Genomic DNA, 15,085 nt, shown 5'->3' with positions numbered 1-15,085 from the left:
AGGGGAATGCAAGGGCAGCGAGATGGGAGGGAAATGTTGGGTGGGTGGGGAGCACTATCACTGAGACAGGAGGAGGGGAGAGTGTTAGGGAGATTCTAGAGGGGAAATCAGGAAAGGGGATAACATTTAAAATGTAAGTAAAGAAAACATCCAAATAAAAAAGAAGAATTCACGCATCGGGGGGAATTACTTCTGTAGAGCCTTGACTACAGTGTCTTTCTCTGCAGCAGCACTGCAGGGCTCCAATTAAATTCAAGGTTTCTAAAAACCCTACACACAGGGCCTGGCATCCCCTGTGTATAGATTCAAACTTTGGGGCCACTGTTACTCCTATTTGTGATTCAGAGTCTGCCCTGTACCAGCAGGCTACCCCTAGGCACTTCCTGACTAACATTTCTTTCTTAAGAATGCACCTAAGTAAGAACACAGGGATGTTATCAGCCCAAATATTTTGTTTTCATCAGTACCATAGGTGGTAGCAGAGTCCTAAAGAGATAGCCCTCTCATCAAGGTGTCTGACTATGAATAGAAAAGGACAGATGTAGTACAGTGGATTATAAGCCTGTCTGACTCTAGAGGACTTAGCTGACTCAATGTGATCAATCTCAGCCCAGATAAGAGTGATGGTATTAAGTTATCAATCATTTTGTTCAGCTTTTTCCAGAAATATTTGGGAATTATTATTGATCAAGGTATATGAGAGTGCCCTTGCACAAAGCTTTTCAAGGTACAATGCATAATGTGTATATTAGTGAGTGTAAGAAATTCCAAAACTTTCATCATCAATGAACTTTCATATTCAGCAAAATGGTCAGAAAAATAAAATTCTTCCTAGTCACTAAAACTGCTGCAGGTCCAGACAGGACTGAATGAAGTTATGGTACACCCTTGCAACTCCATCAAAATGGATAGAATCATTAGTAATTGGAGAAATTCAAATACAGCTTACCTATAAACTCCAGTTGTTCTCAGGAAAGACAGACACACCAAACAACTTCTCATCCAAAGATGTGAACCATGTATATCTGCACTGTGTCTTCAGGCCCCACAGAATGTGACCCTGAGAAGACAGATCAAAGCACATACCTCAGTTACAGAGGGCCAAATGAAAATTGGTGTGTATCTGGCTCTGAACCTGAGGGTCATGTCTGACCTTCCTCAAACCCATATCACATACTTGCAAAGTCACTGAGGGTTTTTTTTTTCTAGGGTTTCCTTGGGGATAGTGTCATAATATTATCAAGAACTTGGCCTAACCCTATCTTCCTTCCTTGCCTTCAGGATAGCCTCTGTACATGTTTGGAATAATAAAACTAATCCAAAGATATACAGCACATCAAGCCACTCTAAAATAGCTACCTAAACATTCAGAAAGACCACACGCACTCTTATGAAGCCATAATTTTCAATACATGCTGAGAAACTTTAAACGAGTGTGTTTGAATTTTTCACCCATTATCATTCCAGTTTCCTAGCAGTAGGTGGCATACTTTCTGAGGCTGTATGAACTAACCTCTATTCGTTTTTTATATATCTGTCTCTTTCTTTCTTTCTATATACCTATCTACCAATATGCATGCCATTAAACACTTTATTAAAATGGCTACCAAACTGGAGACCATGCAATCCTTCAGGAAACATCACCAAAACTTCAGAGTATAACACATTATGTTGCCATTCTTCTTATAAAGTTCACTAAGACCTAAAAGAGACCCTCCAGCATTCTATGAGTGTGATGGAAAATAGAAAGCATTTCCATCCTCTCGCCCAAATCTTGCCTTCAAGTTTTAAGAATGAAAAAGGAGTAATGAATTCCAAATAGCTGGACTCAGCAGCTTTCATTGACTTCCTCTGTGAACTCAGGCAACCCTCAGGCACTCTTCATAATAAAAAGGGTCAGAACAAGACAGAAATAGGTTCAAGGCCCAAAAATATGAAAATATAGATATATCACTATTCTGAGGTCCACATTATTATGTAGTCTCACTATGGCAACCATCTACATTTTTAAGGTTTTTTCAAGACATGTACTGTCACAATGTAATGGGTCAGAAAGTCATTGACCCTACCAATTCCATATCTAGCACTCTCACATCTTTGCTTTGCCAGCTTCCTAGTGGAAGCCATTTTGGTGCGTCAAAGATTCCCATAGAACTACCATGACTATGTTATGTTGATAAACAATTCTTTCTATACAGATTTACACACCTGTATCATACAAAGTTATAGAGAACTCAATATTTTTTCCTGTTTACTCTGAAATCCAAGACTAAATTCTAGGTGCACATCTATGGGTGTAAGTCAGGGAAGCAAACATGGGAAATAGATGCCTTCCATGTCTAACAGTTGTCAACCTTGCTCTTTCTAAGTTGGTACACTGAACAACTTTTAGTTTGTCAACAACACAAAGGGCACATTTACTCACAGAAATGTCTTGGAAATTAAAATAAAACACTCCAAACACTGGACCAAAGATCCTATGCCCCACAGCATAGTCCATCCAGCCTTTACCAACTTCACAAATGGTCTCTTGTTCTCTTTTCAACTGTGGCTTCCAAATCACGTTCTGACCTTCAGGGACCCACAGTACTCCTACTCATTACCAAAGCAGATGTAGCTCATCACTGTGGATTACACTGATAACAGTCACAATATAGCAAATTCTAGGACAGAGTCTTATTTCTATGTATTTCTTTGACTTCTACTCCATGGCTAGTACCAACCTCAGGCCTGATAACATATTCATACAGAAAATACATACTTTGAGAAGGTAAGTAACTGTGCATCTGCTGCTTGTGTCTGTGACTCTGTCCTCTCATTTCATCCCACTCTTGCCTGCATAGCAACAATACCACAGGGAGATTCCTATGTAATCAAATTATGCTCACTTACTACAAACATATTTGTTTACCAAAAAAATGTAAAAATTTAAAAACTTAGGTCTTTCTGTAAGACAACTTTGCCAAAGCGGGTGGTCAGCAAAGGCAGTGCAATGACTTAGAAATAGCTGCCTGACTTGTAAAGTACTTGGATCAGTGAATGTGCTGCATTTCAGTCATTGTTAGAATGGTGATAATGAATATTCACTTATTTTTTAAGCTCTTACAAATGAATGTTTGACAGGAAGTTACCATTTTGGCTAACTAGCCAATGGATGCTTGCAGTCAGGTGGTCAGTACACTCTTAAAACTGCAGATATATGATAAGTATGTTGAAATTTAAGACCTTAGGCATCCAGGAGTAAAGGTGTCTTGCTTTCCAAATGTAGTAACTGTCAGAAACTTTAAATGTGGGACATGTTAAGATTTGACAAGGTTTGTGGAATTTTAGGTCATAGCACTTCTACCAAAACCTTAAGAGTCATGAACAATTTGGGGAATTCAAATAATGCTTACCAGTAATCTTTACTTTTTTCTGTGGGTCCAGCACCTTGAACCACATTGCATGAGGCACTACTAGGTGCATTCCTCAATTCATAAATGATTTGTACTTCCTCTTATTGGACTGAAGGTATGACTCATGGGAGTAAACCTTGAGATGAAAACATAAAGCACATACATTCTCTACAGAAAAATGGATACATCATGGTGGTGTTGTAATATTCCAATCTGACTCGGAACACCAAGTAACACCTATTCTTTTCCTTCACATGATCTACCTAAACCCTCTTATCATGCAGCAATGCCAGTGTTTTCCCCAAGGGTTTCTGTAAGTACATTAGTGTCAATGTCTTACTCTCTAGTTTTCTCCCTGTCTGGCCTAAAGCAGTGTCTTTGTACCTTTTTTCTTTTTTTTTTTAGCTGTAGTCACTGATTTCATAAAGTTTCTAATATGTCAAATACTTCCAACCATAGCAAATGAGTATTAAATTACCATCAATGGTCATCTTCTGACAATGTCTCTCCTTTTCAATATTGGTTCATTGATGGCATTTCCAAAGACAAGCTTACTGGGTTTCACTGACCTGTGCTATCCAAGAAGCTAAGTATATCCCCTAATTAAAATATGCCTCCAAAACATCACATTTAATCGGAAGTATTCCTCCATGTTGTCATTATCACCAATGTGTGAACAATTCTCTGCCTCGTTTTATGGGGAATGGTCAACCTGATGCACTGGTTGCACTTCTATCTCCTTATCAATATTGTTCATACCATCTAGGGTTATGGTGCTAGAAATGTCTCTGACTCTTTGTTTTTCTGCTATTGCTTTGTCCCTCTGTCTCTTTGTATCTGTCTGTTGGCCTGTCTCCTTTCTATCTCAATTAATCTTTCTTAGAAGACTGTAATCCATTAACTTCATAAAAGATTTCTTATCTCTGGTGTCTCCACACCCCACAGACTTCTGAGTCTTCAGTTTCTCAACATATTTTGACACATACAATGCCCCTGTTGGACCACTAAATCAAACATGAAAGAAAAGCATCCCCTTTTGGAGTCTTAAAATTCATGTGAAGATGTCTCTGGGCTATCTTCAACTCCACCTTGCTTGACAATAAGCACTTCCTTCACTGACTAAATCCCTGAGGACTGCATGTTTCAACCCATTCTGCCTCTATTCCTCAGAATAATTCACATTAAGACTCAGTTCTTCCAAAGAATATAAACCTGTGGAAAGAGAAGTAAGGAAGGTATTGTAACAAGCTGAAAATAAGGGAAAGACACATTTTCCTACTATAGTCTGCCCTCAACGTCTTCAGTGCAATTATAGTGCTCTGGTACCCAGACCCTTCACCTACAGAGTTGCTATAGGAATTTCAATGTTCTGCCTACGCAACTTTTAGGGCTGACAATGCCATGAAGAATGCACAACTTAATACAAGACCTACAATGACAGAAACAGAACTGTATCTGTTTGAGAGATCTATCCTAAGGGGATCTCTTCCCAAAGAACAGCTGTGTGCATTCATTAGGTAGGCAATGATAAGTTTTTCAGTGACTATCTGTGATTTCCACAGTGTCTGTACATATAAGACACAAAGTATAATTGGAAAGGTTAAAAAAGAAATTTCTATAATAGCTATTAATTTGCAACCATATCATCAGTGTATAACATCCATACTTCTTCATCCATATACTTTCATATTGCTTCATGACAATAATTTGGACTGATGTAATCTAGTATCTCAAAGGACTTCAACTTTGCATTCCACTGATTGGTATGGGCATTGAATAAACTGTCCTACATTCAATGGTACAGTTTTACTATTAAAGAAAAACAGAATTAAAGATATAACTAGCGTATATCCCAGCTATTTATCTCCTAAGCATATACATAGAGAAGCCACACACTATCATAAAAAAGGTATATGACCAAGGAAATGAAGCAAACCTAGTGGATGAAGGAAGCAACAATGGACATTTGGTAAATTTGTTAAGATTTATACTGTGGGATAGGCATTCAGGTCTTAAGAAAAATTAAATCAGAAAATTTGCAGAAAGATATATGTAAAATATACAATATTAAGTGAACTCACAGATCTCAGGAGAAAAGGTCCTTAAAAACTATAGAAGTATGTTACCAGAAAGTTCTTTACACTTAAGTTTTAACTTAAAAATGGAAGTGTTTGAGTGAATAAGAAATAAACGGTGAAAATAATATCATCACAGAACATATATTTCAATGAGGAGCTTATATAAAATCTGAACATAAGATGATGAGTTACAACTGGGAAAAAACACATTCCAACACATGTTTAAGGCATCCAGAACTACATAATATGAGACTTAATCTCAAAAAAATATAACACAAGTGGAGGAAGAAAGATACAAAAAAGGAAAAAGAAAAAGAGCAATAAAGTGAAATAGTGAAGTCCCTACTTCATTTTTTAAAATTTTATTCTATTTGTAAGTGTGTGTGTGTGTGTGTGTGTGTGTGTGTGTGTGTGTGTGTGTATGTGTAGGTAAAACTTAGGTTGTAGTCTTCGTAAAAAGTAGTTTAATCTCCTGAGCCATTGCACTTGTGCTCCGTTGTCTTTTCAAAAAAGAAAATTACAACTATACACCCATACAAATATAAGAAGAAAATAATGACAAAAAATCATTATGAATATTTAATATCCATTTGATAAACTTGTTTATTGAACACATAAAGAAGTATATGAATATAACATTTGATATGAATAAAGACATCAATGTTTCAGACATAAATGGCTCTCAGCAAAAGATGAATGAACTTTTCAACCTGGGACTATTGTCAGTTAATTTTAACATACATTATCATAATAACTGAACATAAATCAATTAGATCAATAAAATTATGATTGATAACAGGTTTATTAATAATTGCAAACATTAGTCTTGTGATGAGTACTCAATTCTACATATATTTCAAGCTTCAAATTACATATGATATGTGATTTTCTAAAAGCAAAACCAGTGATAAAAATATGCTAATTTTCATCATATATCTCCATCTTAATTAGTTTTTCAATATTATTTGGAATTCAAATTGTTTTAAATTTTGTTTGCACATATTTCATCAAATCTCATAGGTGAAAAAAGAGAAAATTCATTTTTAATACATCTTTTATGTTTCAGCTCTTATTTTATACGATAATCAATTCTTTAGTTAACATAGATATAATTAAATATATTTTTATGTCTGTGGCCACTTACAACACATTTATGAATCATATATGTATGTACTTTTTCACTTAGTCATATCATGCTTACTTTTCCAATTGATTTAAATGAGTCTTTCACAAAATATGCTAAGTATATTTTGAATAAATAATTGATGAGAAACTAAGACTTAATTACAAGTTAATTTTAAGTTAATAATCCTAGAGTCTTTGTTTCTCTCTAGCTTTAAGCTTTAGAACCAGACAACATAGAAAAGAGGAAGCTTGGAAAATAAAATATAATTATAATAAATATGGCACATTGGTTGCATATTAATTATAATACTGCTAATGTAATAATACTAGTAATATTAATTCAGTAGTAATTTTGTTATAATTAAAGTCACTTTTCATGGGATACAGATAAAAATAATGTTTCTAAGAAACAAGATTTACATATAAATGTGATGAATAGAAAAATATAAAGGAAGATAATGTCCACTAAATTAGGAACTTAAAAGAGAAAATGTGGTAGGCCAACAAATAACTGGACCAACTTGAGCTATATCACTTATACAAGAAATAAATTCCTAACATTATTTATGATACTATGTTATGCTTATAGAGAGGAGCATAGCAAAATTTTACTCTCAGTCTCTCCCAGCAGCTGACAGAATCAAATGCAGAGACCTACAACCAAAGATTTAGGTGGAACTCCCAAAATCTTGTGGAAGAGTTGGGAAAAAGACTGAGGAAGCCAGAGGGGATGAAGACTCCAGAAAATTGAACAACAGAGTTAATTAATCTGGAATATTCAGTGCTCTAAGAGACTGAACGACCAACCAAAGAGTATACAATGGCTGAACTTAGCACTCCCCCCCCACACACACACACAAAGACACAGACACATGAAGCAGACATGCAGATTGGTCTTCATGTGGGTCACCCAACAACTAGATTGGGTGGGATTGCCCTGATTCTATTTCAACTTCATGTCCAGGGGGAGGGAGGAGCGAGAAGCAATCCCTTCTATGAGACGTCCCCTTCCTTCTATGAGAACAAGGGGCAGGGTAATGTGCAAAGAGATTTGTAGCGGTGGGTTGTGGGGAGAAATACAAATTTGGGGTGAAAAGAAAAAAAAAGAAATAAAAAAAAGACCGACAGGCAGAGAGGAAGGAAGGAAGGAAGGAAGGGAGAGAGGAAGGGAGGGAGGCAGGAAGAATCAAAACAAATCCCTACAAAACTAATTCCCTGCCAGAGGAGCCACTTCACTAAAATCATAAAGGAGACAAAAAACTAGTTAATGGATTTTTATAGTTAAATAATAATTCATTTATGTTTACTAAAATCCTATACTGTTTCATCATGTAAAACTTCACTTACTACTATCTGCTAAGCCAACTACTCAAAAACCACATAAACATGGACTAAATTCTAAACATTCATGGTCATCCTATACTACTGAAATTCATCGCTCAAAGGATAAAAAGACAATCACATGAAGGAACAAGATATGAAAATCGTATCATGGCATTTTGCAATAACAAACTAGCTATGAAAATCTAAAATTGGAGGAAAATGTTATGATGAACAATTATTCATATGTTCTCAGACTTTCAATCTATATTAACAAAAATTATTTCTAAAATTAGCAAATAACTTTAAAGTGATGTAGAAAATTTAAACATAATCTTATGTTTCAATAGTGAATTGAAAAGGGGAGTATTAGGATAAAAGAGAAATGATTGGTAGTCCATGCTTGCAAGCCCAGTATTTGGAAGCAAAGGCAGGCACATTTCTATGAGTTTGATGTCAACTTGGTCTGTAGAGAGACTCACATACTAGCTAAGTCTACACAGTGTGTCCTAGCTAACCTTACAGAAAAAAATATTAAATATTACTAAACAAAATTATAACCAAAAAACTTAGAAGCAAGCATGCTGGCACACATTTGCAACCCCAGCACTTGAGATAGAAGACAACGATTTTAATGTTGGCTACATAGTTACAATGCCAATGGGTATTACATAAGGGAAAGGTAGAGTGGGTATGAGAGAATAAGGATGAATTATATCACCTAAAATATGATAATACAAGATGCCGTTCAATAAATAATAAGTTATTTTAAAGTACATTTACAAACTGGGAAATATCAGAAACATTACATTTTTACTAAGATCTAAGTTCTAAAACTAGGCATTCAGATTTCTCACAATTGTTTTAAAAGTATCAATGGAAACAACAAGAATACCCCATCACTTTTGTTGTTTCACAAAATTCCCCGAAACATTTTGCTGACAACCTCAATGAATCTGAAGAAAAACCCAAAGTGTCTTCTGTGATAACTCTCAAAATTCTCTACTAAGGCTTAGAAGGGTTGGAAAAGATGGGAGTTGCAAACAAAAAAGAATTAGACACCAAATCACTGAACAACTATAGAGATAAGACTCCAGAGAAAAAAACACTATGATTTACATGTTCTTTGAAATCTTATCAAATATAAATACTACTAAATAACTATAATTACACTATTTTTTCATAATTGCATTTCTATCAAAATGTAAGTCTGTCTTTTATAAATGTATTATAGTATAATTCACAAAGTTTTTTCTCATCCCTGTGTTCATCAATTAATTTAGTAAACAATAACCAAAATCTTTCTTTTTGGAAATTATAGTGTTTGATCATAGAAAGAAGATAATCCCTGTCAAGTAGGAGCTCATTATATTTCTTTTGAGTAAGAGAGACAAAATGCTATAAATACAAATGTTTAAAAACTTGAAGAGGGCTGGAGAGATGGCTCAGCGGTTAAGAGCACCGACTGCTCTTCCAGAGGTCCTGAGTTCAATTCTCAGCAACTACATGGTTGCTCACAACCATCTGTAAAGAGATATGATGCCCTCTTCTGGTGTATCTGAAAACAGCTACAGTGTACTTATATAAAATAAATGAATAAATCTTAAAAAAAAAAACTTGAAGAAGTAAAATGCAAAAATGTTTAAATACCTACAATTATTTATGTTAAGGCACCTTGATCTTACCTATATTTTACATCTCAGTGCTGTTCAACAAATCTCACCAAATTATAGCAAGCTAGCAAAATATCCCCCAACCAGAATTTTGACACTAGGTATATGAAGGACATTTATGGCCTCACTCATAATAATATCAAGGAGGAAACTTATAAATGAATGAGAAATGTTTTTTTTAATCTAGTACTATTCAAAAGTGAACTAAAGGAATCAAGTTTTACAAAGTTAGTATCAGGAAAATGTTAATTTTACTTAGAATAGTTCATGACATACTAATAGATTCAATGCAAGAAAATACATATAACAGTACCAAATTGGCTATATACTGCTTGTATGGCATCTTGTTATTTCTTGCTTCTTAAAATTTTTCAAATTCCTTCTCTTTTGAACAAACAACTCCTTTTCCTTTTTCATGTAATTCTTAATTTAGTGGGCTTTATCTTATTTTATATTTTACTGTTCATCACATTTATAGGTAAGTTTTGTTTCTTAGTAACATATTTTTACCTGAATCCCTTGAACAATGACTAACACACTTTGTTTATATCAAAGACTCATGTTTGAATGATTGGGCCATAAGGAGTCACCAATGAGGTGTGGTCTTGTTTAAGTGGGTGTGGCATTGTTTGAAAGTGTGTCACTATGGGAATAGGCTGTAAGTTTCCTATGATCAAGCTATACCCAGTGTAGCACACAATCTCCTTCAGCTGCCTTCAGATCAAATGGAGAATTCTTGACTCCTCCAGCATGATGTTTAGATGCATGCTGCTATGCTTCAAACCATGATGAAAATGGACTAAACCTCTAAAATTGTAAACCAGTTCCAATGAAATGTTTTCTTTTTATGAGTTTCCTTGTTCATGGTGTCTCTTCATGTCAATTAAATACAAACTAAGATAAATGCTATCTAATTCATAACACACGATTTTCTGTTTTTAGTTTTGTTTTGTTTTTTCATTTTTTTGTTTGTTTGTTTTTTGTTTGCTTTGGTTTTGTTTCTGTTTTTGTTTTGTTTTGTTTTTGTTTTCCTTTTTCTGAGACAAGATTTCTTCTAAACAGCCCCAGCTACTCCGGAACTCGTTATGTTGAATAGGCTGGCATCAAACTCACAGAGATCTGCCTGCCTCTGGAGTGCTTGCATTAAAAGCATATGTCTTTCTTTCAGTCTCTGTTGGACACTCTGTCTCCATATTTCTTCCTGTGAGTGTTTTTGTCCCCTCTTCTAAGAAGGACTGAAGCATCCACAATTTGGTCTTCCAAAGCCAGCCACCAAAGCCAGACAATATTGTGAATGAAAAGAAGTATATGCTGACAGGATGCTGATATAGCTGTCTCCTGAGAGGCTCTACCAGAGTCTGACAAATACAGGGTGGATGCTGGCAGCCAACGATTTAATTGAGAACAGGGTTCCCAATGGAGGAGATAGAGAAAGGACTGAAAGAGCTGAAGGAGTTTGCAACCCCATAGGAAGAACAATATCAACCAACCAGACCCACGCACCCAACCCCAGAGCTCCCAGGGACTAAACCCACCATGCCAAGAATACACAAGGATAGATCTACGGTTCCAGCTGCATATGTAGCAAAGGATGACCTTGCTGGGCATCAGTGCCAGGAGAGGACCTTGGTCCTGTCAAGGCTCAATGCCCCAGTGTAGAGGAATATCAGAGCACGGAGGTGGGAGTAAGTGGGTGGGTAGATGGGTAGGAGGTAAGCATCATTAAAGAAGCAGGGGGAAGATAGATGGGACAACATATTTCTGGAGGGGAAACCAGGAGAGTGGATAACATTTGAAGTATAAATAAAAACATATCCAATAAAAGAAAAACATGTACACAATTTTTTTAAAAAAGGCCCAAACATAAAAAAAAAAATCATGTGCCAAAAGGACCTGCTAAGTATATTCTCATCTGTCATAAATCAGTAGATGTGTCTTTAGTACTACTTGAATTCCAATACTAAATACATGAACTGGCTCACAAAATCAAAAAAGTATCTTTAGGAAATGTCTATCATGGAATGTGAGATACCTAGACAAATAAGTTTAAAAACCTAGGTCAGGTTTGGAGATAAGGGCATTCCTCTTATAGAGGACATGACATCCATTCCTATCCCTCTTGCTTGTCTACTCATGGCTAGCTACCTGTACTATCTGACTCCAGATTCAAGGGTCTGGTACTCACTTCTGGTCTCCACAGGCATCTTTACTTACACACCCTTACCCACACATCGACGTAAATACATAATAATTAAATTCAAATAAATTTTAAAAATGCTTAGGTCAAAGATAGCAATAAACACAAACCATTAAGTGATGAATGATTTATCTGACATTAGCCATAGAACTACAGTGTTTTCTCTAAAGATTTAAAAAGCAGCATTCTTGATTACATTCTGTCCTGCCTTGTCTTACCAAAGACACATTTCCAGCTTCTCTAAAATAATTAATTCTAGAAAGAAAATACTTAAAATAGAAGAGTATAAATAGGGATAGAATGACTCCTTTGGTAGGGACCAAACAGCAAATATAAAAAAGGATAATAAACAGAATATGTGATTTATTTTTCCAGAGTTAAATGACTTTTAAACCAGTAATTAGGAGCTCAATATCTTTGGTCTTCTAAAAGTAAAGTAAATGAATGAAAGATGAAATGAATAAAAAAGAAAATTCAGAGACACAAATCATATATGACATGGTGTAAATTTTGATAAATTGAAAAATAGGTACTCATTTATAAGCCACTATGTAGAAAAAAAATTATAGTGCATCTCTGGAAATGTAGTTCACAATTCTCCTTACTCATTTGACAAGAATATCTTCCAAACACATATTTTCTCCTAATTCTACTTATGGTATTGTCATTTACTGTCTTTCAGCAAAATTTATCTTGTCCTACAAGAAATTCTATCAAATTTTTCCTTATGTACATTCTATCTTGCTCTACTTCCTTGATTTCTAGCATCATATGTTCTTGACTCCTTTATTAACTTATCATTAAATTTGGTAATTTACCTTTTGCTTGGTCTCTCCTTCACTCTATTACTCAATAAACATTCTTAAACTTTCCAAAAAAAAACATTTTTAAAGAGTGCAAAAATCACACCTCAAAAATATTATTCAATGGATGCAAGAAGTAAAAGAAAGAATACAAATGGGAACCAAAATGATATTAGATTAGTTTTTGCAAAAGTAAAAGATTACTTTTGGAATTTTGTGATGTCAAATATACTGGGTGATATATTTATGTAACCAACATGGAATGCTGAAGGGAATGTCAAATAATACACTTGCAATAGTCTAATATTTTCATACTCACTCAGAGATGAGCATCATAATATTTGGTGGATAAGAGTACGAATTATCTGGGAGAAGTAATCAGAGGGAAAACATGATCAAGGTTGTTTTATTTTTGTTTCTTTGTTTTGTTGGTTCTTTTGTTTTTTTGAGACAGAGTTTCTCTATGTAATCTCAGATGGTCTATGTAATCATTCTGCAGATTAGATTGGCCTTGAACTAAAAAATCTGACCACCCTTTGTCTACTGAGTGCTCAGATTAAAGGCATATGCTGCCAGCACCCAGTTCCTAATGGTTCTATATGGAAAATATAAGTCTCTTTTTATAAGAACCTCATAAGGTCTGTGCATATTTCTGGGCTAATGTGATATAGATGACATCCTCAAAAGCATACTCTGATTTAAACTTGAGAGCTTTCTCCCTTCTCTGCACAACACATTTACCTAAATCAGTGATGTATACTATATTTGTAAACTATGTCTTTCATTGTCATATAAAACCCAATTACTATCTCATTACATTTTGAATTTAATTCTTAATATACCTCTCCATATATCAGATTTTCCTGTTTTCAGTGAGTAAATTTGAAGAATCAAGGAGTGAGCCTTCACATACTAAAATGCAGACAAAAAAAAAAAAAAAGAAACAATAAAAAAAAAATAAAAGCAGGAATTGATGTATGGAAGATACATAAAGGAATGACTGATGAATCTCAACACCTTCATACTAATGAATCCATAGCGTTTTTGCAGCTTTCCACTTCTTAAATTAACTGTCTCTAGATCTCCTGTTTTACCCATGATCATAAGGAAATCACACACTGATTAATACCAACTATTATTTCTCCCTCTAAACTACCAGGAACTCTAATTTCTTATTTCAAATGGTTTTCAAGTGTTTCTTTGTCAAAGATTTATTTATTTCATGTTTATGTGCATACTGTCGCTCTCTGTGATGACTTCCATATGTTTGGTCCAGGGAGTGGCATGATTAGAAGGTGTGGTCTTGGAGGAAGTGTGTCACTGTGGGGGTGGGCTCAGAGACCCTCTTCCTAGCTGCCTGAAGATGCAGTCTCTTCCTGGCTTCCTTCAGGTGAAGATGTAGAACTCGGCTTCTTGTGCACCATGAATGCCTGGATGCTGCCATGCTTTCACCTTGATGATAATGGACTGAACCTATGAAACTGTAAGCCAGCCCCAATTACATGTTGTCCTTTATAAAACTTGCATTGATCATAGTGTCTGTTCACAGCAATAAAACTCTAAGACAGAAGTTGGTACCAGGGAGTGGCGTATTGCTGTGATAGCCTGATCATGCTTTTGTTTGGAAGACTTTGGATTTGGACTGCGAGGAATGCTTTAAATGATGCTTAATGGGCTATCTTTGTTGGAATGCAGAAGATTATTACTTCCACGTTAGTGTAAAGTAATAATTAGTATAATTAGTAAAGTAAAAATTAGTATAATTTGCATAGAATAATTTTAACTATTTGGACCTTGCCTGAGATGGTTCAGTGAAGGAGAATTTCAGTATGCAGCTGTTTTTGTGATATTCTGGGGAAAAATGTGGCTGCTTTCTGCCATTGTCCAAAGAGTGTGCCTGAGGTTAAGGGATTTAGATAAATTGCTTTGAAAAAGGAAGTCTCTGAGTTTAGGAAAGGTCTTGGTTCTTGCTTTAGCTAAATTTTCAGTGGCTCAGAATCCTCTGAAAAATTGAGACAATCAATGATTTCAAAGCTGAAGACTTTCAGATTGAAGGGTGCAATCCACATCATTGAAATGGTTGTTTAGTGCTTTCAGTGATGCTGTGAATATTACTAGTCTTTAGGGTTTGAGCCTGATGACCAGGGTAAAGTTTTTTGTTTTTTGTTTTGTTTTGTTTTGTTTTGTTTTTAAAGGAAAATGAACTTGGTCCAAAATTGACAGTGATCTATTTGTAATGATCATCAACATCTAAAGTGTCACTGACATTGAGAAACTGCATTTCCTTTAGTATTTACTGAAGGTACATATAAAGCTGAGATTATACACTCAACAAAAACCCCGGGTAGCTGGTGAAATTCAGAGTATATTATTTCTCTAAACTTGAAGTATGTTAGTGTTCATTTCTAAACATTTTATGCTATATAGTAATAGTTGTTTTGCATTTGTCTATTTCTTAAAGATTTTTAGTTTTTTCGTGGGCATATAGGACAGA

General features: G+C 35.0%; 1 non-coding gene across 1 annotated transcript; it reads right to left on the bottom strand.

Moving 5' to 3' along the window:
* Nucleotides 1–600: 600 nt before the first annotated feature.
* LOC116894944 lies at nucleotides 601–690 on the bottom strand. The gene has a single exon (XR_004387141.1). It is a non-coding gene; the product is annotated as a small nucleolar RNA SNORD116 (small nucleolar RNA).
* Between the last annotated feature and the right edge of the window lie 14,395 nt (nucleotides 691–15,085).

The sequence above is a fragment of the Rattus rattus genome, chromosome 2 (assembly GCF_011064425.1).
Source record: "Rattus rattus isolate New Zealand chromosome 2, Rrattus_CSIRO_v1, whole genome shotgun sequence".
Lineage (NCBI taxonomy): Eukaryota > Metazoa > Chordata > Mammalia > Rodentia > Muridae > Rattus > Rattus rattus.
This window is presented reverse-complemented; position numbering and strand designations above follow the sequence as displayed.